The 24,494-nt window shown below is 47.1% G+C and overlaps 1 protein-coding gene across 5 annotated transcripts in view; it reads left to right on the top strand.

Annotated features, from left to right (window-relative positions):
* GFRA1 (GDNF family receptor alpha 1) overlaps positions 1-24,494 on the top strand; it is a 231,977-nt gene that overhangs the window by 169,632 nt on the left and 37,851 nt on the right. The gene's annotated exons all lie outside the window — the stretch shown is intronic.

Genomic DNA, 24,494 nt, shown 5'->3' with positions numbered 1-24,494 from the left:
TCCCCAGTTAGGGTTCTTGAACTGTGATATATCCCAAGTGCCTAAAACTGTGCCTGAACAGTATTCTACACTTAGTATTTGCTGAATAAATAAATGAGTGAATCAGTGTAAAACTTGAGGGAAGGTCCGAGAAGGGGGTTGGATATAGGGATAGATTTGAGGATCATCAACATAGAAGTCATTGAGGGTGTAAATATGATAGAATTTATTCCCCAGAGAAAGTGGGTGAGAGGAGAAATAGGCCAAAGACTGAACCTGTGGAACACCAGGTTTATGGTAAAAAGTATCTGTAAAGGCAATGGCACCCCACTCCAGTACTCTTGCCTGGAAAATCCCATGGATGGAGGAGTCTGGTGGGCCGCAGTCCGTGGGGTCACAAAGAGTCAGACACGACTGATCGACTTCACTTTGACTTTTCACTTTCATGCGTTGGAGAAGGAAATGGCAACCCACTCCAGTGTTCTTGCCTGGAGAATCCCAGGGATGGGGGAGCCTCGTGGGCTGCCATCTATGGGGTCACACAGAGTCGGACACTACTGAAGCGACTTAGCAGCAGCAGCAGCAAAGGCCTTACGGAGGCAGGAAGTTGGAGAGTTGGAGAATCCACAAAAGACCTCAGCAGAGCTGAGGGAGATCAGGTTCTTAGGAATAAAAGTGGGGTGAGCCTTGTTGTGTCATTCAAAGGTATAGAGGGTGGAAGAGGAGAATTCAGAATGGATTTAGCATACAGGAAATCTACCTGCCCATCTATCCATCCATACCTATATCTCTCCCTTCCTCCAGTTACCCATCCATCCATCCCTCGTCTATCCATCCATCCTCTTATCCATCTGTCTGTCTATCCGTCCATCCATCCAGCTGGTCTGCAGTTACTGTGCCAGGAGTAAAGACCTGGTTTCTCAGCAGCCATACAAAAAAGAAGACAGCTGCAAATACAGTTATTTCAGCCTGGTGTGGGAGTCTGTGCTCAGGAAGACGCAAAGTGCTATGGGAGGGCAGAGGTAAGAATAGCCGACTGGGCCTTGGCCTGGGTGGGGGTCAGCAAAACCTCCTGGAGAAGCTGCCCTCTGAATAGGGCTGAAAGGATGAGCGGCATGGAGGAGACCAGCGGTGGTAGAAACGGGATAGAGGCCCAGGGCTGTGGATTTGAGGAAGACGTGGGAGCAACAACCCATTTGCTGGGTTTTAATGATGAGAGGCGCTGGTCTCCGTGATCCCAGCCCACACGGAGGAGCTGGATATCAGCCTGCTCTCGCTCACTCCGAAACCTGTTTTCTGTCATTCTTTCCAAACGATTGTCTTTCACGACAAGAATGTAATGTTCTTACATCGTTCAGCCTTACTACCTTTCGTTCCAGACAGGCAGAATGATCATCCTGGCCAGCCTCTGGATCTCGACGCTCTTTATGGCTCAGTAACTAAGACAGCATCGGTTTTAAAGACAGTTTTCACAGAGCTTAGGACATAATGTTCATCACAGCCTCTTAGCATCATTCGAAACATTTAAAAAAAAAAAAGCGCTCCTCAGGTAATACATGTTCATTAAGTTCTTACTTTATCTAATTTCCTTTTGAGCACTCATTGCTTATTGTAGAGTGGTTTCTCTGTGACAGCTTACTGATGGCAAAAGTTGTTTCTACAAATAGGAAAAAATCTTTCCAGACCACACTGATTTTCTTAGTATTAACTCAACCGCTTACTCGGGCGCATTCACTGAGCACAGTCTGTCTGACCCGAGGGTCCCAGCTGTGTAAGTCACGTGACTGTTACCCAGGAGTTCCCACTCACCTGGTTGCCTGGGCTCCCTCCATAACTCCTTGCTGAACTGTCGCCGAAGTTTAGAGTCCTTGACCCTCACCTTGCCCTGGGCAGCAGATACCAAGGACTTGGCTGTGTATCTCAGGGGGAGATGAACTCTCTGCTGTCACAGAGTGACAGCTGGCTCTAAACAGTTCATGGTTTTGTCCCCAAGTTGGGGTCATCCAAGTGCTGGTCTTCCTACGTATGTTCTCCTTGCCCTCTGGCCAGTTCATGAATCATAGGAAGACCTCCATGCTGTGGCTTGCGTCTTGAATGAAGTGCGGATAAAACAGGCGGTGGGTGAAAAGTGATGAAACGGAGGTGGGTGGGGGACTTGCAGGGAGCTCTGGGACCCTAGATTTCAGCCCATTTTGTTGAAGATCCCAGTTGGTCCCCTCTGCTGCTTTGTGCAGATTGTTGCTCTTCCAAGGGGACTCTTCTGCTCTGCCCAGTGACCTTTTCAGGTACTAGGGCCCATGAAGTTCCCAGACAGCGTCACCTAGCTCCCCTCTTAAGTCTAGACCTAAATCCAACATACAGATTTTGGAGTCTCTCTCTCTCTCTTTTTTTTTTTTTTCTCTGTTGTTTCAGAAGGGGATGCTTTCATTTCATACCCTTCTTTTTTTCACATGTGTTTTATCCACAGAGCAAACAATTGGGGGGAAGAGAGGTCCTAGTAGTCCCAGAGGGCTTTCCCCTTATCCAGACCAACAGCCTTTGGGGTCCACGGGTACCCATTCTGGCGGGCATACTGGGCCCTTAAGCTGAGGCTGCTCCCTCCCATCCCAGCCTCCACAGGACACTCAACTTCTTTTGATTACGCGCAGTTTGTTGCTGACAGTGGTTCCCTTAGCCTGTGACCCAGAGCCATCTCATTTTGTGCAGGAAAGTCCGCCCCCCACCCCGCCCTGCACCAGGTGGCTGTCACGTTGACTAGTGCCTGGCTCTCACACCCAAACTTGGAGTCCCACTCCACCCAAGAACACCCCGGATCCCCACTCAGGCAGTGCCCCAACTTAGACATCCTGCAGTCACGTTGGCATTTGCATTTCTACGAGGCATTTCCGGCTCAGTGAATGGGAAATTGCTCTGTGATTTCCGAAAGCAATTAATTATGCAGAAAATGTTGCATCAAAAAAAAAAACCAAGCATTTAAAACAACCATCAATGTGAAAAGTGCCACCAAGCTGGAGTTGGGCCTTTCTTCCCCCTTCAGTAAGCTGTCAGTGTGTTTGTGAGTGAGGCGGCCCTGGGCTCTCATCTGGGTTCTGCTGGTTCAAGGACATGAACAGCTCATGGCCTCAGTTTTGCATCTATAAATGGAGGTAATGACTCCATCTTCACAGGGCAGCCATAAGGGTTAAATGCAATATCTAGGCAAAGGCGTTAGCACAGAGCCTGCCACCTAACAGAGCAAACATTCAGTAAATCTTTTTTCCTTTCTCCCTCCCTCACGCTTTCCACACATTTTGATCATAGAGGACAAAGGAAGTGTAAGATTCCAAATGCAACATTTCCCACCCCATCCCTGCTCCATCAGCAGACGGAGACCTTTAAAGTAGGATTTGTGGGTGGAAAGGGTAGATTTTTACTGCTTTACACTTTTATGCACCCACAGCATTAAGCAGCATGCGGAAATTCCAACACTGTTACATCCAACACAGCACTGAAGCTGTGCTGCTAAGCTTCGTATTGATACATCACCATCTTTTCAGTTGGTACCATTAGGGAAAAGTGGGAGGCGGAGGTGGGGGTTGACAGAGTCCAGAGGTGTTTGGAGCATGCGTCATCTCAAGAACGCTTCTGTCTATAAGAGAGAATTATCACCATACAAAGATACCCACTGAGATGCGGATGGAGCTGGCCACGAGTTTGTTGGGCCTGGAGTCCTAGATTCACTATTGTTTAAACTGAATGGGCAGTGGGGGTGCCCCTGGCAGCCTCTCCGGGCACGTGCTGCTTCAGTGACCCAGAGTAACCATGAATAAAGTATCCTTAGAGGTGCTTGTGTCTGAGTCAGGGATGTGAGGCACCCAGCAAAGGGCAGTCACTGACTCAGGGCTGCTGAATCTGACCCTTCGTCTTGTCTGCGTGGTTCTGTGCCATGATTCATCTGATCCTCCTGTCAGGAAGCAAGCTCCTGCCAGGCGCAGGATGGCTCGTGCAAGACTCAGGGGCTCAGAATCCGCAGAGCAGGGGCATTACTGCAGGAACGTGTGGGTGACAGCGATGATGATGGAGGTGATGACAAAGAGGGTGACATTTATGTGACATTTGCAGTGCGCCAGGCACTGTGCTGGGCACTCCACCACCTTGGAAGTGGGGGCTGACATCCTCCTCCCTGGTCCACAGAGGAGGGGGTGTGGTCTTGAGCAGCTTCTGCAGTTTTCCAAGTGGTGTCACTGGAACCAGAGCCCAGGGGGTCCAAGGGGCTGCAAAGCCAGAGTTCCGTCCGCTGTCTGCCCGTTTCTGGTGCCATGCGTGTGTCTCCTGAAAACCACCCGCTCGGGGTATGTGGAGTCGGATATTACAGGTGATTTTGTTTCTAACTCTTTATTCATTTTAAAGCAAAAATTTTAAATAAGAGACCTTAGGATCTTGATAAGGCATAAATGCCCCCTCATTAAACATTTTGGATTGGCCAAAATGTTCGTTCAGTTTTGCATACGATGTTACGGGGGGTGGGGGAGGTGGAAGTGGAAGAATCCCTGAAAGAACTTTTTGGCCAACCCAATGATTCACTTCTCATTAGGACAGTGGTTTTCAAACTTTTGGTTTCAGAACTCCTTTATATTCTTAAAATCACTGAGGATCCCAAAGGGCTTTTGTATATGTGGGCTGTCTATCTATGCTTACAGTATTGGGAGTCAAAGCTGGAAAAGTGTTTATGCATTTATTACTTCATTTAAAAATAGGACCAAGATACCCATTACAGGTTACCAGAAATAACAGAACATAGTTTTATTTTTTAAAAATCCTTACATTTTTCCAAAACAAAACAAAACAAAACAAAAATTCAGGGAGAAGCGTGACATCGTTTTACACTTTCAGAAATCTAGTGTCTGACCAGAGGACTGCTAAGTCACTTCAGTTGTGTCCGACTCTGTGTGACCCCATAGACGGCAGCCCACCAGGCTCCCCCATCCCTGGGATTCTCCAGGCAAGAACACTGGAGTGGGTTGCCATTTGCTTCTCCAATGCATGAAAGTGAAAAGTGAAAGTGAAGTCACTCAGTCGTATCCGAGTCCTAGCGACCCCATGGACTGCAGCCTACCAAGCTCCTCCATCCATGGGATTTTCCAGGCAAGAGTACTGGAATGGGGTGCCATTGCCTTCTCCTCTTGCCTTACTAGATCAGGGGACACGTGGATTCTTATATCTGCTATGGCATTCAGGCGGTTTCAGTATTGCATGTCACCTCTGGCCTCTGGAAAAACTCCGCAGTACTCTCGTGAGGACATGAAAATGAGAAGGATAAGCCAAGACTTAGCGTGGCTGGGAAAATAGTTCTGACTCAAGAACACCTAAAAGTCTCTCTGAGGGTTCCCAGGGTTCTGACTCAAGAACACCTAAAAGTCTCTCTGAGATTGCCAGGTTCCCAGACTTCACTTTGAGAACTGCTGCACTAAGATCAGAATCGTCTTGGGCTGGAAGACGTGTGCCCACAAGCGTCCATGTGGTCTCCTGGAACTGAGACAGTCTGAGTGTGTGTGTGGCCGCCTCGTATCCAGCCTGTTCACTCCAGCAGGTCAGGATGGTGAGGCTGGAGGAGGTGGCTGGGAGCCGCTGACACAGCCCTTCCAGGTGGAAGTGGGTACCAGTAACCAGGAAGCTGCTGAACTTCCCATCGGCTGCCACTCCGGGGCTGTGTGGCAGTGAGGGAGTCTGGCCCAGCTTGGTTTCCTGCCCTGGGAGATGCCTTCCCGACAGACAGCACCTCCCTTCTGGTTTCTAGTGCAACAAAGCTTTTCAGTGTCGTATTCAGTGCAGTCAGGCAGAACTCTGGACTGACGTGTGAAAATACATTGTGTCCAAGACTCAGTGGTGCTTTTTTCTCCGGGAAGGGCTTGGTCAGAGTGTCCCCGGTAACCGTCTGGTCCTTGCAATATATGGAATGTGGACCATGTCAGAGGCAACCCTTCTCTGCTTTCTGCTCCATCATCATTTGCTGTGGGGGAAACTAAAGGATTGTAATGGAATCAGGCCCGAGATAACCCTTAGAATAAGAGATGCTGGGAAACTGGCAGTTTGAGAGTCCTGTGAGCACCTAGACATTCCTATTAGATGGTTAGCTGGCTCCATATAACAGCTTTAAACTTCTTAGAACGGGGGTCTGGGGAGATGTTCACTCCAGCAAAGGATCCTGACATTGTCTTGTGGGAAAACCTTTCTGTGGAAATAGACCAAAGCAAATGGGAAATGCCTCTTCCATGTTCCAAGTTCAAAAATTCGAGATGAAGCATTTTTAACTACAAAGATGGTTTGAGAAAGCTGACTTTCTGCTCAAGCCTTCTAGCAGGTGGTTGGTTCCTTCAGTGGCTCAGCAGGGCTGGGGTGCCTGGTGCTTTGTGGGGCCCAGAACGTTCCCAGTGATGCTGATGCTGATCTGGGGCCCACACTTGGAAAGACACTGTCTCAAGGAACGTTGCTACAGGAACCTGGTAGGCTACAGTCCATGGGGTCACAAAGAGTCAGACTCAACAACTGAACAAAAATAAGGAAGGTTGACCAGGTGATAGCCAAGGCTAATGGGCCTCACCCTGCTTTCGGGGTCTGCTAGCTGAGGACGAGAAGGAGTGGGCAGCCACATGGGCCCTGTGGGGCACTGAGACTTAGGAGGGGCCCTAGAAGAGGCCAGCACACTGTGGCTGAAGTGTGGACTGTTAGCCCAGATTTGGGGGGTGGTGCATAGGAGGAGACAACAGCTGGGCAGTTTCTGTGCTGCCCTAAGTTGGGCTCTATCTGGATGGCTGTGGGACCCACTGTGGAGGACTCTAAGGTCTTCTCAGGCCATAACTGAGCCATGGGTGGTTCAGAGGATGCTGAACCATGGCCAAGGTGAATCTATTTAGTTCCCGCCTGAACCAGTCCAATAGCAGGGCAGAACCCTGCCGCATTGATTGTGCAGAGGAAGTAGACAGTCTGGTCATCCATAGGCTGAGCTTGGCCTGAGACTGGAATTCATTTGGCTGAGTTATGCCAGAAAAAAAGGAAAGCAAAGCCGAGCGTTTTAAGACAATTATCTGAATAGAAATCTTCCTTCTAAAATGCCCTTCGGAGCACTCTTCGGCATGAATGATTCACATGAGGAAAGCTGACATGCATATTCTGCTCTTCTTGTTGCTTTTTCCAAGTGGAAGTGTCTCTGGTTGTCAGGAGGGAACTCGGATGGGCTGTGCCTTTGGAGGAGCTGTGACACAGGTTACTCAACCACACATGGATGTTCAAGATTCAAAAGTGCTACGATTCCATGAGCAAGATCACCGTGAACCTTGACTTGTTCAAATAAATAAGCAGGCTGTCTCCCTGCCGCTAGCTCATTGCTGGTCATAGGGCAGGTGGGGCTGGTGGGGGACCAGATGCAGTGTGCCAGCGGGGCTGCATCTCCATCTCTGTCCCTGTTCCACCAGGGCCACACCTCACACGCAGCATCTCGCATCATAGGTGCTTAGTGACTGTGGTCCTTGGGAAATGGGTGTCTTTGTTGAACCCAGTGCAGCCTGTGCCAGCCACTGTGCCAGGCGCTAGGTGATCAGCACCCTTGGTCTTGGGCACCTAGATGCCGAGGTGCCTTTGTTAGTCTGTTAGTCAGATGCTGGGGTTCTGTCTAGGCTGTTCCCCAGCATCCCTAGGCTTGGAGAAAGCAGGAAGGGCTGTTTTCTGGATTTATAAGAGGTGCCACTAAACACTGCCTGTCCATGGGACTCTATCTCAAGCCCCTTGGGAGAGCATCCTCTTGAGGGAGCCAGGCTTAGTGTCCTCGTCCACATGGGAGTGGAGGGTGCTGGCCTCAGGTGCCTCCAGAACCCAGCTGATGTTGTGACTCTCCTAGGCTGGGGCTCCTGGAGAACGCGCTTGCTTCCTCTCTACCTGTCCCTTCACTTAACTCACCTGCCCTGTTACCTGCCCCTCAGGATTGAGACTGGAGACACAGAGCCGGCCTTGAAAGCCCTTTGGTAGTAGTAATGGCTGCACTCATATCCGGTCCTTCGTGAAGTGCTGAACTCGGTGCCAGGCACTGGATTCTGGGCCTTAATCCTCCCACAGCCCTGCTGTCAAGTGCTTGTATTTCACACTCAGGGAGCTGCAGGGACAAAACGCAGCAGGGGCTCTTGGGATTGGAACCATGGTCTGACTTCAGGACTCACGCACACCCTTTTACACTATACCCAACACCCACCAGTGCCAGGGAGGGCCCACATGTGTGTCTGCTCTGCTGGGCGAGGCACCCAAAGAGGTGGTCCCGGCCAGATCAGTCCCTGTCTCCTGTCTCCAGACTCAGGAGTGGCCTCTGTAGCCAGAAAAGGGTGTTTAGGGAGCTGCTCTCTTCTCCCTGTGGATCTGGGGAGCCCCACGTATTGCACCTCTCCCTTGATGAGGATGACCGTCTTTACCGCCTGGGGAGGTGAGATGCTCAGGGAGGGCCCACCTGGGCCAGGATGACTTCTCCACATGGCTGTGTCCTCAGAATGCATTTGGACCTTACTGAGCAGTAACAACAGATATTATTTTTTATTTTATGTTTTTAAACTGCAAGCACTATTAAACCAAAAGAATGCCCACTAATTCTGTCATTACATTTTATTGGGCCTAGTAAAGATCACTTATATCCCTTTAAATCAGATTTCGGCTTCTTATATGCACAGTTCACAGCAAAATGGCGGCAAATGTCCAAGAGCTAGAATTAAAAGATGGAACATTAATTCTTCTTTCATTGCTACAGGAGTAAGTGTAAGCTGGAGGATCCCTGATCTTCTTTGCAAAATCTGGCTCTATCTCTTACCAGCTGGATGTTGGCCTTTCTGGACCCCAGGGTCCTCCACTGTAAAATAAGACTAAGCTGGCTGGTCAGGTTATGGGGTGTTATGGGGCATGGTGACAGGCTGTGAATAACCTAGCTGTTTGTGCAGCGCCTGGAGCAGCTGGACGTGGACTGCTGTATCCCCTCATCTGAACCCAACTCTTAACACCAAGATGTCCATGAAGAATATTGACCAGCAGGTGACTGGAGCCGTACGTAGCGTGTGGCACTTGGATTCATTTGTTCGCTCAGTCATTCAGTGAATGTTTTCTGAACATTGCCTTATTGTTGTTCAGTCGCTCAGTCCTGTCCGACTCTTTGAAATTCCATGGACTGCAGCACGCCAGGCCTCCCTGTCCTTCACTATCTCCCAGAGTTCTCTCAAACTCATGTCCATTGAGTCGGTGATGCCATCCAACCATCTCATCCTCTGTCACCTCCTTCTCCTCCTACCCTCAATCTTTCCCAGCATCAGGGTCTTTTCCAATGAGTCAGCTCTTCACATCAGGTGGCCAAAGTATTGGAGCTTCAGCATCAGTCCTTCCAGTGCATATTCGCAGTTGATTTCCTTTATGATGGACTGGTTTAATCTCCTTGTTATCCAAGGGACTCTCAAGCATCTTCTCCAGCACCACAATTTGCAAGCAATTTGCTCAGCCTTCTTTATTGTCCCACTCTCATTTGAGTACATGACTACTGAAAAAAGCATAACTTTGACTATATGGATCTTTGTCAGCAAAGCAATGTCTCTGCTTTTTAATACACTGTCTAGGTTTGTCATAGCTTTTCTTCCAAGGAGCAAGTGTCTTTCAATTTCATGGTTGCAGTCACAGTCCGACTGTGCCAGGCCTAATCCCAGTTGCTTGCCTTCTCATGGCGGAAGCAGTGTATCATTAAAGTGAAGAGGTGAAAAAGAAACTGATGGAAGGGAGATGTGGATGCAAAGGCCAAAGCCAACACGCTCCGTGGGGCTCAGAGCGGGGAGGAGAGTTGGTGGGAGGGCTCAGAGGAGACCCTTGATGTCACTGTAAATGAGTCAAAATAACTCTTCAAGATCACCCGTTTGGGTGGAGTGGTTGAGGGAACAGTTTATTAGAAAATGGTTTATGAGAAGCATGGAAATCAGCTGCTCTGCTCCGCAGGGGGGAAAAAGGTGGAATGTAGTTTTAAATTCAACTGAGAGCGTTAGGTAACATGTAGAAACTGGGATTGGGAGTGTGGGTGCAGTGGGGTATGGAGTGAAGTGGAAGTGTGCTGTTGAAAGGAGGGTGTTAAACATGAGAATAGGTCCCTAAAAAGAGGATGTATTTTCTGAAATCTGGGGGAGTCATCGTCTGATGGTAGTGGAATAAGTGATTTATTCTTTTGACGTGTAACACCACAATCCCGTCTCCTGAACAGTGCCCCATCTAGGAAGGAAGATATTAGGGACTAGTTGTTTGCTGAGCTCAAAGTCTTTGTTGACCTTAAAACAACTTGCCTGGAAGAAAAATGACCTCGTGTGTATTTACTATTGAACATAATTTTCCTTAGGAAGTCTGCAACCCTATTAAAGATTAATAGGAGATCTTCTTTTCATATGTTTCTGCTTAAAGTCTGTTTGTGCAAGTGCAGGCTGTAACCATTCAGACATCCGTGTGCCTTTCCCCCTCTCCACCCCCTCGAAGGGCACAGAAACTAGGCTCCTTTAATATGTGGCAGATTAACATTCAACTGAGCGGAGCTTGGACCTTGGGGCTCAGGTCTCACAGGACAGCCGTTTCGGGGTAGAGAGGGACAAAGAGGGAGCTTTGCAAATTGGTTAAGTTAAGAGAGCCTGTGTAATTTTAATTTTTCATCTTTTGGGAACCCTTGAAGCAGCAAGGTTTGACTGAAGAAGCTTGGCAGCATTTGGGAGAATTTCTAGAATTTACCTGTGTTTCATCAAAGAAGTATCCATAATTATTGTTCAGTTTCTCTGGTCATAAACATTGTTGTGCAACATTATGTCCTTCTGGGGGTGCAGACAGCACCTCCTTAAATTTCACTGGCTTGATGCCAGCCAGGCCAGTAGAGGATATCGTATGGGGATCATGGGTGGTGACCTGTAGAATTGCCTTGACCTGTTTCTGTGGGTGTGATTCCACTGCCTTAAAAACTTATTTCTCTGCTTGAAGATGTAGAGGACTCACCAGAAAAATCTCTCTTTGGTCCTAATGGAAGGAAAAAGCCTGATGTTAATCGTGAGTTTATCGAGCACATACAGACCCTGAACAGGTGGATTAGTGACCTCAGGACAAAGCATTTCATCTGCCAACTTATTAGCAGATGGATTCTAAGGGAAGTATCTGTGTGGTCATCTCTACCCTCGGGCTTCACAGAGGTCTCAAGGTCAGAGCAGAACAGGAAACAGCAGCGCAGATGAGTGCTCCCCTCATCTAGGAATCTGCTTCGGTTGTAAACAGGTGATAGGTGCCAGGTACACATAATCCTTCAGGAACACTTGGAAGGACTTCCTGTCATTCAGCCAGAGTAAATTAAGCTTCAGGACAGTTAAGGTACTTGCCCCAAATGTCATGGTTTAGTAAGCGATTGAATTGAAATTTAAGTCCTGGCCCATTTTCAAATTCTATATGCAAAACCTTTACTGAGTCCTGCTTTTTCATAGTGTTTTCATTTTCTGTTGCTGCTGGAACAAATTACTATAAATGTGGTGGCTTTAAATAACACAGATGTATTCTCTTCCAGTTTCTGGAGGTCAGAAGCACTACCTGGATCCCACTGAGCTGAAATCAAGGCATCTGCAGGGCTGAATTCCTGCTGGAGGCTTAAGGGGAAAATATACTCCATTGTCTTGTCTCATTTCTTGATTCACGGCCCCTCCCTCCGTCTTCCAAATCGGCAGCAGCCAGTCCGGTCTTTCTCACATGGTATCACCCTGACCTCCTCATCTGACTCCCTCTTCCACTTTTAAAGACCCTTGTAATTACATTGAGCCCATCTGGACAATCCAGATTAATCTCCCCACCTCAAGGTCCACAACTTTAACCGTATCTGCAAGGAGGCACTATTACTGTGGCAGCTGACATAGTCTTAGGTCTCAGATTCCAGCGTCTAGAATGCACGCATCTTCATGGACCACTGTTCCACCTCCCATAGTAGTTTCTCTCCTGAGCGTCTATCTTGTTTTTAATTTTTGGTGTACCATGGATTGTGGAACCAGATTCCCAACCCCCACCCCTTCCCAGTGGTTTCTAGAAATCACAGAGCCAGGTACCTAGCTTTAATCTAGCCAGGACAATGTGTGCATTTTGTACTAACCACACCACTGCCTCTCTATTATCTTTCTTCGGCCCCAAATACCCACATTAGTTTTTGCATTTATTCTGTTGCTTTAAAGCTACATCTGAATTCATCTCAAAATTCTTTCTGAAGCAAGAGTGGGCATAAATAAATGAAACCATGGTGGGTGACCTTTGCTGCCCTGGGTACCTAAGGCAGTTGACTTAGAGTTTCTTAGATTCCAGGATGAATGTCAGGCCACTTCTGTAATTCACTCCTAAGGATGGAGGTGCCTGCAGAGTTCTTGATTTTGTTTTTTAGTTTGCTACTTTGTGTCCAACTCTTCGTGACCCCATGGACTGTGGCCCACCAGGCTCCTCTGTCTGTGGCATTTCCCAGGCAAGAATATTGGAGTGGTTGCCATTTTCTACTCCCAGGTATCTTCTTGACCTGGAGATCAAATGTTCATCTCCTGCATTAGCCAGCAGATTCTTTACCCCTGAGCCACCTGGGAAGCCCCACCTGCAGAATTCCACATGAAGTAAATTCACAGCTTGTTGGTTTGAAGTTTTTAGGATGTGGTTCTACTGGCGATAGATTGGGTGAACATCTAGATTTCTATTTCTCCTAGTGGCCAAAAGTCACAAAACTGATTACTGAAGTTTTCCTGCAGAAATATTAAAGGAAAAAAAAGTATTGGATAAGATTCACTTCAAGAGGTTTAGCATCTTTGTCACAGACAGCTGTTGGATACTTGAGAGCATAAATGATACTTTCATTATCCAGAAAAAAAACTCCCAATTTCTTTTCTACCTCCATTTCTTCCTGTAAAATTAAGTACCACCAAAGTTAGGTTTTCTGCAATAATGGGCGTTCTATAGCATGGATAATACAAAACAGATCTATTTGATTTGACTATGCAGCATAGCATTGTTTGTGATGTAGCTATACTCCCATCATGACTGAGGTCTGCTTACCGCATGACTAGCGGTGTGTGCATTGGAGAAATTTGCTGAGGGAGCTGAAGGGAGGAGTCTCAGCTGAAGGATAGCTCTGGGGCATCAAGTCAGGGACTGCAAGGAGCCTCTTCTGGGTTGGGATGGATCCCTGTACCGACTACCCTAGCTTGCTTTTCAGATTTGCCATGTAGAGATGAGCTGTCAAGCCCTGTCAGCCCTCTGCAGATGTGGATGGATGGCTGTTATTGTTGATGCTGGGTGACTTGGTGAGGGGTGTGGAGATTGAGCTGATGCTGACCTGGACTTCCCTCTGGGGGCTGCTGCAGTTCGATGTGAACAGAAAGGCTGAGGAGGCATCGCATCTCTGCCCTGCAGCCTGCTTTTACCAAGCCCACCACCCAGAGATAGACCCCAAGCCAGATGCGTGGACTAAAATGATGCGTGCCTCCACCTACATTCGCTCTTGTTGTGGGTCAAGCCCAGAGGGCAGTGACCACAGCCTCCTGGGACCCATATGCTAGACTGGGAGCCGCCAAGGAGCCAGCGGAGCAGGGCCTCCCGAGGATGAGGGGCACAGGTGCAGGGCATTGGGTTAAAGGGGCTGGAACCTCCCCAAGAATCTGGATGAACCTGAGCAGGGATTTGAGGGGGAACAGGCATTGACTTCTGCTTGGTCACAGGGGCCTTCCTGTTCCAGGAAACACAAATATTAGGCAAGCCTTGAAGACTGCTGGGACCTCACACCTCCCTTTCCCAGTCACATGTGGCTGCGGTCTGGCTAAGTCACCAAGAAACACATCAGTTGGCTGAGGGTGGGAAGCCGCATCAAGGGGCCGAGGAACACAGCGGGGCTTTGGCTTTCTGCGCCTGGGGCATGCGAACCTGCCCCGGGCCTTTGCTCCAGGGAGGTCACATTTGCTCCCAGGGAGTGGGAGGACCCGGGCTTTCTGAAGGACAGCCTGAGCCCCTCTTCCCAGCCCGTCCCTGGCAAACACTGGGCCTCTGCTTCAGGAAGCCAGAGTGTACTGTCCAAGGAAGGAAGGGACCAGCAAGTCAGGAACCACCACCCCAACCACCACCACCCCCCCACCGCCCGCCCGCAAAATCTATTCAACATAGACTCTGATTTGCTGAAGGATGCTTTCCAGATGTGTTCTCCAGTAGGCTGCTGGAGAAGAAGGGCTAAGGTAATTTTCTAAAAACAGAAAGAGGAAAAATCTGTTTTGTGTCACTGTTCCAGAAAATTACCATTCCCCTGCTCTTGCTTTGTCATCCTAGGCAGCGTGTTTTTCTAATTGATTTTATTCTTCATAAGAGATCAGCAGTTTTAACAAACTTACTGATGTTTAGTCATTTAAAAAAATATGTTTTCCCCCTAAACTCCTGGGGGGGAAAAATAGCTTTTCTTAAAATGCTTTTGTTCTATGAGCTCATATGGCTGAGAGGTTTTTAAGTAACACCTCAGGATCCCTAGCTTCAGATTTGTTGAGTTTGTTTTGGTCAGTCTTACTGCCCTCAGTGACACAGGTTAACCTGTTTTAGGCACAGATGTGTTAATACTTCATTTTATTGCACTTTGCAGAAGCTGCGTTTTATACAGATTGAAAGTTTGCAACAACCCTGCATTGAACGAGTCTGTCTGCACCGTTTTTCCAGTAGCATTTGCCCACTTTGTGTCTCTGTGTCACATTTTGGTAATTCTTATACTAGTTAATACATAAGTGATTTGTTGTGGTGGTCTGTGATCAGTGACCTTTGATGTTGTTATTGCATTTGTTTTGACATTTTTAACAGCAGAGTATTTTTAACTAAGGTATGTACATTTTTTGGACCTAATGGTATCCCTCACTCAATGAGAATGCTATATAGTAAGAGCAAAACTTTTACATCCATGGGAAAGCCAGAATATTCGTGTGACTTGCTTTATTGCAGTATCCGCTTTACTACTTGCAACATCTCTGAGGTCTGCTCGTCTGTCATATAAAGAGCAGCGGAAGATAGATTAAGATACATATTTCTCTGTGTTGAGCTTGCTGTATTTTTTTGTGGCAAGTGCTTCGCATTAGAATGGACCAGAAATTGGGGAGAAAAGATGAAGGGGTGGGAAATAAAAATGTGTTGCACAAAGTGTATTCTAGGCTCTGAGCAAGGTGCTTCATATAACTGTTAGTAAGGTATCACGGCAGCCGTTTAAGGCAACTCTAGTTCCATTACCCCATTTTCCTGGTGATGAAACTGAGGATTAGAGATGTCCAATACGTAGCTAAGTTATTTAACCATGGAAGGTAGGACTGGAATTAGAAACAGGTGCATGCCACTCCCAGGGCCGTCATTTTTTGGCTCCTCCAACTGACCCACTGAGAGTGCTTTTAGAAACCAAATGGCTTGAGTTGAGATCCAAGACTTTAAAGCCCTAACACTCATGTTGGATTCAGAGCAAAACGCCAGTGATTTCTAACACAAGCAAATTAATGAATGGATTCTATTCCAAGCTTCTGAGTTGCTAGTGGGTCAGCAAGCCTTGCGGTCCTGTATGGGCAGTGGTGTTGCCCCAAAGACTCCTTAATAAAAGGTAGCCTCGTCCATGGACAGACTCACCACCTTCTTGGGCAGAGTCCTCCACCCTCTCTGACCCCTCCTGAGCCCCAGTGTTGCCTGCAAAGTGCTCACTGAGGCTGTCAGTGGAATCTTAGGAAGAGGACTGAGAACACTCTGGTCAAACAGTGGGAAGGCCAGAGCAGTTATACACTGCTGCTGCTGCTGCTAAGTCGCTCCAGTCGTGCCCGACTCTGTACGACCCCATAGATGGAGCCCACCAGGCTCCCCTGTCCCTGGGATTCTCCAGGCAAGTGGGTTGCCATTACACTAGATGACTTTAATTCAATCGCAGGGAAATTAAAGTCCAACACCCTCCTTACTTCTTCCTTCCTGGGCTGTTACAGACAGCTAGCAATTCCTCTTCCAGTGAAAGCCCTCTGCCACCGCTCACCATGTGACAGTGAGCAGGACCTTAACCTCTTCGGCCCTCAGCTTTCTTGCATGTGAGATGCGGGGATCCCGTAGAAGGATCTGGTCTTTAGGGACTTCGCTGGTGGCCCAGTGGTTAAGCCTTCACCGGCCAGTACAAGAGGGTGCGAGTTCTATCAGCGGGGAGCTGAGATCCCGCATGCCTTGGGGCCAAAAACCAAAGCACAAATGGAATCAGTATTGTAGCAAATTCAATAAAAGACTTTAAAAAATGGTCTTCATCAAAAACATCTTAAAAAAAAAAAAAGAGATGTGATCTCTATACTCAAAAGAAGCCAAATGCCTTGACACTAAAATCGTGTGTAATGGTGGAGTGGAATCATGGATGAAAATAATAATAACGCATGGAAAACAAGTGGGTTTCTTCTCCAAGTAGCTTCAAGTGTCCAACAGACTGTTCTGAAGTGGAAGGGAAATCCAAAGTTGTCAAACATCATATGATGATGTTTAGGAACTCTGGTTAATTAGTGTCAGAGCCTGGATCCCATTCAGGATCTCACAGTTCTTCGCCCAAGGCTCCATTCCATCAACCACACAGCTTGTGTCCAAGTATGGGATTTGCCCTGGGGAGAAGAAAAAAAAACACAAACATTTACAGGATTAGAATAATCCAGGATGAGTGAAACTGGGCATTACTAGTATGTTTTTGAACTGTTCCCCATAACTCTATTTTCCTAAAAATGTTAGCAGAAAAAGTAGGTAAATGATTTTTCCTCCACTGTCAAAAGACCATCTGCTGTTTGAGAAGACTCTCCTAGATTTTATCATTATAATCATTTTTCTATTTCCAGTTAGCAGCATGCTTCCTTTAATACGATATTTTCTGCATAAACCACTGTTTTCTCTTCAGCAGATTTCCTAAGGCCAACTTGGCATTTGCGGGCATTTTTCTCCTCTTTAAGGGTGGGAAATTTCTCCTTTCAGAGGGAGATACATTTCTACATTAGTGCCTATTCATTTTCTTTTCATTTTCTCAGAGAAAAACAATCAGGTTCATCACTGCTGTTGTCATGGAGATTTCATGTCTCCAGAAGACATGCACTTGTGGAATTTCTTTGTTAATCCCACCCTGGCCGTGTAAGCTTTCTTGTTTGGATCACTGCAGCCCAGGCAGAGGAAGTCATTGAAAAAGGTTATCGTGTGGTTCTTTACCCAGGGTGGGCAGGAGGATATGTGTACCGGGCCGTCCTGGGATGCGGGGCTGGTTGGCCACTGGACAGATGGAGGTCTGAGAATCGTGCAGCCTGCTAGATGCTTGACTCCCGTGGTGCCATGACCTCAGCACAGTCACAAGCCACCTCTCTTATCTTCCCTGCAAACTGTCCTCTCCTGGGTGCCCCACTACACTCTGTGACTCCACAGTCTACTGAGCTGATTCTGCCCCCTTCTTTTTTGCAGTCTTGATTTTCTTTTTTAAAAATATTGATTTGTTTGGCTGTGTCGGGTCTTTGTTGTGGCACTGAGGATCTTCGATGCATCACTCGGGATCTTTGGTTGTGGCACACAGGCTCTGGAGCACGAGGGCTCAGTATTTGTAGCACTAGGGCTTAGTTGCTCCATAGCATGTAGGATCTTGGGGCCTTTCAGGTGGCGCTAGTGGTAAAGAACGTGCCTGCCAATGCAGGAGACATAAGGGATGCGAGTTTGATCCCTCAGTCAGGAAGATCCCCTGGAGGGGGACACGGCAACTCACTTCAGTATTCTTGCCTGAAGAACCCCATGGACGGATGAGTCTGGCGGGCTACAGTCCATAGGGTCACACAGAGTCAGACACAACTGAAGCAACTTAGCACACAGGCATGCGGGATCTTAGTTCCCCAATCAAGGATTGAACCTGAGTTCCGTGCATTGCAAGTCAGATTCTTGGCCACTGGACCACCAGGGAAATCCCCAGTCTTGACTTTGATTCCATCAACACCCACCATGAGCTTCCCTGGTGAATCAGCTGGTAAATAATCTGGCTGCAATGAGGGAGACTTGGGTTCAATCCCTGGATTGGGAAGATCCCCTGGAGAAGGGAATGGCTACCCACTCCAATATTATGGCCTGGAGAATTGCATGGACTCTGTAGTCCATGGGGTCACAGGTTGGACTGGACTGAGTGACTTTGACTCACTCACTCAACACCTACCATTCAGGGCATCCTCCTTCGCTCCTCCTCCTCTAGTCCTCAGTTCTTGCCTCTGGGTACTCACTGGCTCAGCCTCCTTCCTTCCTTTGGCCAGTTTCCTGCTCTTCTCATCTCTGCTATTGCAGGGAGGGCACAGAAGAAGCTTCAAGCAAATCTTTGCTTAAGAACGGAAACACCCAAGAGTCCTTCTCTTCTGCAGACCTGATCGTGTTATTTCTCTGTTTAAAATCCTTTGGTGGTTCCCACTGCTTTCAGGATAAAATCCAGCCTCTTAGGTCATTCAAGGCCCTTGCTGATCTTGCCAGCACCATCTCCTGTTACTCACCTGTGGCCCCGCCATCCCAAGTGAACAATTGACAATTTTCTGGATGAGGCATGTGTTAGCTGCTGCTGCTGTTTTTGTTTAGTTGCCAAGTCATGTCTGAGTCTCTTTGACTCCGTGTGTTAGGTGTAGTGGTTGAGAATGTCCTGTGGCTCTGGAGTCCCATAGAATGTGGTCACATTACAGCTCCAGCACAGAGTTCTACAACCTCCGAGGAGTTACTTAATCTCTCTTTGCCTCAGTGTCTCCATCTGCTAAATGGGACTGGGAGTATCAACTATTACAGTTAAAATTAAATATGTGAATAGATGCCAGACACTTCGATCAGTGCCTGGCAGGTACAAATACTCTGTGATTGTTCTCCTGGGATTTTTATGAATGTGGTTACTTTATCACTTACTGCTTCCTTCTGCAGAGGGAACACCCTCTTCCACCTTTACCTGAAGGATCCTACTGATCCTCCAAGCCTCAGTCTCAATATTACAACTTCTCTGAAACGAGTTCCTGTTGTGTTAAAAGCTTAACTTGTAGAGTAAGAATTTGTTGTTGTTCAGTTGTTAAGAAGTGTTCAACTCTTTGCAACCCCATGGACTACAACATGCCAGACTTCCCTGTCCCTCACTAACTCCTGGAGTTTGCCCAAGTTCATGTCCATTGACATGTCCATTGATGCTATCCAACAGTCTCATCCTCTTCCACCTTCTTCTCCTTCTGCCTTCAGTCTTTCCCAGCATAATGGTCTTTTCCAATGAGTCAGCTCTTCACATCAGGTGGCCAAAGTATTAGAGCTTCAGCTTCACATCAGTCCTTCCAATGAGTATTCAGGATTGATTTCCTTTAGGATTGACTGCTTTGATCCCCTTGTTGTCCAAGGGACTCTCAAGAGTTTTCTCCAGCACCACAGTTCCAAAGCATCAGTTCTTTGGCACTCAGCCTTCTTTATGGTCCAACTCTCATTGAGTACATGACTACTGGAAAGACCATAGCTTTGACTGTACAGACCTTTGTCAGCAAAGTGATGTCTTTGCTTTTTAATATGCTGTCTAGGTTTGTCATAGTTTTTAAATCCTGGTTCTGCTATTCACTATTTCACTCTAGTCAAAACTCAATAAGATGTTGTTTCCTCCTCTGTGAAATTAAGATAACAGAGTAATTGTCCTTACCTTATTAGAGTTGCCAGGGAAAAATATAAAGTATATGAAGACGTACCTAACATATTCTAAACACTTGATTCATGTTGTGTTACTTTTATTAGCAACCTTTCCTGTCTTTTATTGAGAACTAGCCATAGTGGTATTATCATCTTTTTACTTGTTTCTCTCGGCTTCTAGATGGCAGGTTATTTGGGTTCAGGGACAGGGAACTCATTCATCCTTATTAACACATGCATTTGACCCGTCATTCAGTCAATACAAAGGACAAGAAGTCAGCTGCTTTGTCAATACCTGTAATCATTTGCACACGTTGCTTTGAGAGATTTCAGTGGCTGTGTTGTTGGGATGGGAGCATCTTTAGAGAGAACTGTTTTCTTTCTTTGGAAGATACTGGAGATGGGAGGTTAATTTATGACACCATTTCACATGTCATTTGACACAAAGGTGATTAGGGATGGGAGAGGTAGCTCATCCAGGAAGCTCTGAAATTCAACTCCCAAGAACTTTGAGTTCCCAAGAACTCGAAGGAAGTAAAGATACTTCCTTTATCTGTGGGATTGACTACACCATGCTGGTATTTTGAGAGCATTGTGCTAGTAGAGGAAAACAACAGAATGGGAAAGACTAGGGATCTCTTCAAGAAAATCAGAGATAGCAAAGGAACATTTCATGCAAAGATGAGCTCGATAAGGACAGAAATGGTATGGACCTAACAGAAGCAGAAGATATTAAGAAGAGATGGCAAGAATACATAGAAGAACTGTACAAAAAAGATCTTCACAACCCAGATAATCACGATGGTGTGGTCACTGACCTAGAGCCAGACATCCTGGAATGTGAAGTCAAGCGGGCCTTAGAAAGCATCACTACGAACAAAGCTAGTGGAGGTGATAGAATTCCAGTTGAGCTATTCCAAATCCTGAAAGATGATGCTGTGAAAGTGCTGCACTCAATATGCCAGCAAATTTGGAAAACTCAGCAGTGGCCACAGGACTGGAAAAGGTCAGTTTTCATTCCAATCCCAAAGAAGGGCAATGCCAAAGAATGCTCAAACTACCGCACAGTTGCACTCATCTCACACGCTAGTAAAGTAATGCTCAACATTCTCCAAGCCAGGCTTCAGCAATATGTGAACTGTGAACTTCCTGATGTTCAAGCTGGTTTTAGAAAAGGCAGAGGAACCAGAGATCAAATTGCCAACATCCGCTGGATCATGGAAAAAGCAAGAAGAGTTCCAGAAAAACATCTATTTCTGCTTTATTGACTATGCCAAAGCCTTTGACTGTGTGGATCACAATAAACTGTGGAAAATTCTTCAGGAGATGGGAATACCAGACCACCTGATCTGCCTCTTGAGAAATTTGTATGCAGGTCAGGAAGCAAGAGTTAGAACTGGACATGGAACAACAGGCTGGTTCCAAATAGGAAAAGGAGTACGTCAAGGCTGTATATTGTCACCCTGTTTATTTAACTTACATGCAGAATACATCATGAGAAACGCTGGACTGGAAGAAACACAAGCTGGAATCAAGATTGCCGGGAGAAATATCAATAACCTCAGATATGCAGATGACACCACCCTTATGGCAGAAAGTGAAGAGGAACTCAAAAGCCTCTTGATGAAAGTGAAAGAGGAGAGTGAAAAAGTTGGCTTAAAGCTCAACATTCAGAAAACAAAGATCATGGCATCCAGTCCCATCACTTCATGGGAAATAGATGGGGAAACAGTAGAAACAGTGTCAGACTTTATTTTTCTGGGCTCCAAAATCACTGCAGATGGTGACTGCAGCCATGAAATTCAAAGACGCTTACTCCTTGGAAGGAAAGTTATGACCAACCTAGATAGCATATTCAAAAGCAGAGACATTACTTTGCCAACAAAGGTTCGTCTAGTCAAGGCTATGGTTTTTCCTGTGGTCATGTATGGATGTGAGAGTTGGACTGTGAAGAAGGCTGAGCACCGAAGAATTGATGCTTTTGAACTGTAGTGTTGGAGAAGACTCTTGAGAGTCCCTTGGACTGCAAGGAGATCCAACCAGTCCATTGTGAAGGAGATCAGCCCTGGGATTTCTTTGGAAGGAATGATGCTAAAGCTGAAACTCCAGTAGTTTGGCCACCTCATGCGAAGAGTTGACTCATTGGAAAAGACTCTGATGCTGGGAGGGATTGGGGGCAGGAGGAGAAGGGGACGACAGAGGATGAGATGGCTGGATGGCATCACTGACTCGATGGACGTGAGTTTGAGTGAACTCCGGGAGTTGGTGATGGACAGGGAGGCCTGGTGTGCTGCGATTCATGGGGTCGCAAAGAGTCGGACACGACTGAGTGACTGATCTGATCTGATCTCTAAGAACAGCATAGAGTTGTGATTTGTAGAGCTGGCAGATTACCATGATGAAAATTCTCCTACCTAGTCCACTTTCAAGCTACCACTTTGAAGTTGACCAACTCGCAGAATTCATGAAAATGTACCAGTCCACCTGCTTGCGCAACCACCGTATAAACTTCTTCTGCCTTCAGTTTTTGTATCTGTTAAATGTGAATCCCATAAAGTGATCATCGTGTCTCCAAACATGAATGGCAGAGGGAGGTGGATCAGAGGTGAAGGAACCAGCGAAATGTTCATGTTTCAGCAATGCCTCGTGGGCTCACCGTTATTTTTGAAACTCTTGCCATCCGCTGGCTGGTTTTGTCTTAGTACTGAGATCTGGGCTGACAATCTTCTCTCCAAAACCAGCCTGTTCAGGGCGATGCTCAGAGCAGTATATCTAGTTTTATCCTCCCAATCAGGGTTATGTTCTCTGCAGCAGACTAACTCAATTAGCCTTTCATTCCAGAGTCCAATTGTGAGTCAATTCTGAGGTTGTTAAGCAAAATGAGTCTGGTGGCATTAGCCTCCCGCTGGAGGATAGTAATCCGAGTCACGGTGCTGTTCAGTTAATAGTCTGCTCGAGAGACTACGAGAAGCAGGAGGCTTGGAGACAGTGCGACCTTTCATCCCTCTCTGGGGGGCAGCTGGGAGCGCGGGGCTGCCAGGTCAGGGAGCTGATCAGCTTGTGTGCAGAGCTGGAGTCCCAGCTGCCTGAACCACACAGTTGGCCTCTGCAAAGTTAGAAGCCCAGTGCCATGAGATCATTAACTTTCATGACCAGGAAAACTCTTCTGAAATTGACACTCGATCCAAGATGGATGCCATTGGTGCCAGTTGAGTAAGTCTGAGTCACCTTTAGGGATTTCTTCTGAAAGATAAATCCTTTAACCAGGCTACAGAAAATGGCCAGGTTTTACGCCCTTCGGTGTGTTCAATTAGAGTCAGAAAACGCCAGCTAGGCTCAGACTGTGGGAGGGATGCGGGCACACACACACACACACAGACGCATGCACCAGCCTCATTTGGAGGATTTTTGCCAAGCCACTTAACTGCACCACATGGCCCCGCTTGGGAAGCATTCTGAGGAGTGTCAGGTGCTGTGCAAAGAAAATAAAACAGAACTCCAGCACCTGCCCCGGGGAGTCACAGTTATGGAACCAGGCACACGACATACGGAGTGTACAGATCGGCGCAGATAGGAAAGCTCAGACACGCCTTGTTTACATGGGTTCAAGGAGAGACCAATCCCATAGGAACACTGTGCAGCCTTTCCAATGTGCTGTGCACACAGATCATTTCATCAGGCCTTTTAATCTTCTTCCAGTTCAAATTGTAGGAAAAGGGCCCAGAATATGCTTCCTACAGACCCTTTACAAACCCCTGTGATCTCCACACATTCTACCTTGCTCAGCCCCACCCAGGCAACCCTGTTTATACCATTAGAGATGCTAAGTAAATACAATTTCTTGGGTGGAAAGAGGTAAAAACAGCCCTGGGTATGTTGGCTGCCAACTCGAGTGCACTAAAGAGAAGAAGCTAAGACAGCCATCCATTGTCTCCTGTAATCGCCAGATAATTTAGCTTCTCTTGAAGTCTGTTGTGTTCCTCACATAGAAACAGAGCTGTTGTCTGCTCGGATGACCTCAGAGATGGCCCAGTTCTCATTTAGAATTTCTCCAACAATATCCTCTTCAGACTGAAAAACAGCCGGTTGGCCACAAAGAGCCCCTTTCCTCTGCAGACCAGTGATGTCTGCAGCCCCTTTGTACTTCGGCAACTTCACCACCACCCAGGGCTTCTGGGTGGACTGCGCTGGCCCGTGGAGGCTTCCCGAACTGCAGACAGATGCTGCACTTCGACCAGGGGACCCCCTACAGCCAGTCGCATCCTGAGCCAGTGTCACCCGGTTCCTTTTGCCTTTCCCTGCAGTGCTGGAAAGGCGAACTTCCCCCTCAGCATCCCTTGGCTGGAATATACTACTGCCCTCCCTGGGGTGGTAGATGAGAGATGACTTAGAAGACCAGATACGCATATTTTTAAAGCCACTAGGAACTACGGGAGCAGATGGGCTGTAGGATCCTATTTGGACGCCAGGGACATGTTTCTGTATAAAGTAAATATTTTCCCACTGTGGATCTCCGGTGAGTGTGTGCAGAAGCATATTTCCTAAAGATGCAAATAAGTCTAGTCAGAAATAAATATTGAAGGGAAACTTCAAAGCGTCAAGATTTCTCCAGTTGCAGGCCCTGAAGACTTCTCTGCAAAGAAGCAGACACAGGTGGGCGAGGGGATGGCCGGGGGCTTGTATATAAGAGAAGATGCTAACCTTTTAAGAGTCTACTCTCTCTGTATTTGGGGATGTTGAAAAAGGCCTATCGAGAAAGGAATAAGGAAAAATTATGTCTGTGCAGAAGCTTGGGCTATTTTGAAACACATCCTCCCCCCTCC

The sequence above is a fragment of the Bos grunniens genome, chromosome 26 (assembly GCF_055505025.1).
Source record: "Bos grunniens cultivar Pamir isolate PY7600 chromosome 26, Bosgru_T2T1.0, whole genome shotgun sequence".
In the NCBI taxonomy this organism is placed as follows: Eukaryota; Metazoa; Chordata; class Mammalia; order Artiodactyla; family Bovidae; genus Bos; species Bos grunniens.
This window is presented reverse-complemented; position numbering and strand designations above follow the sequence as displayed.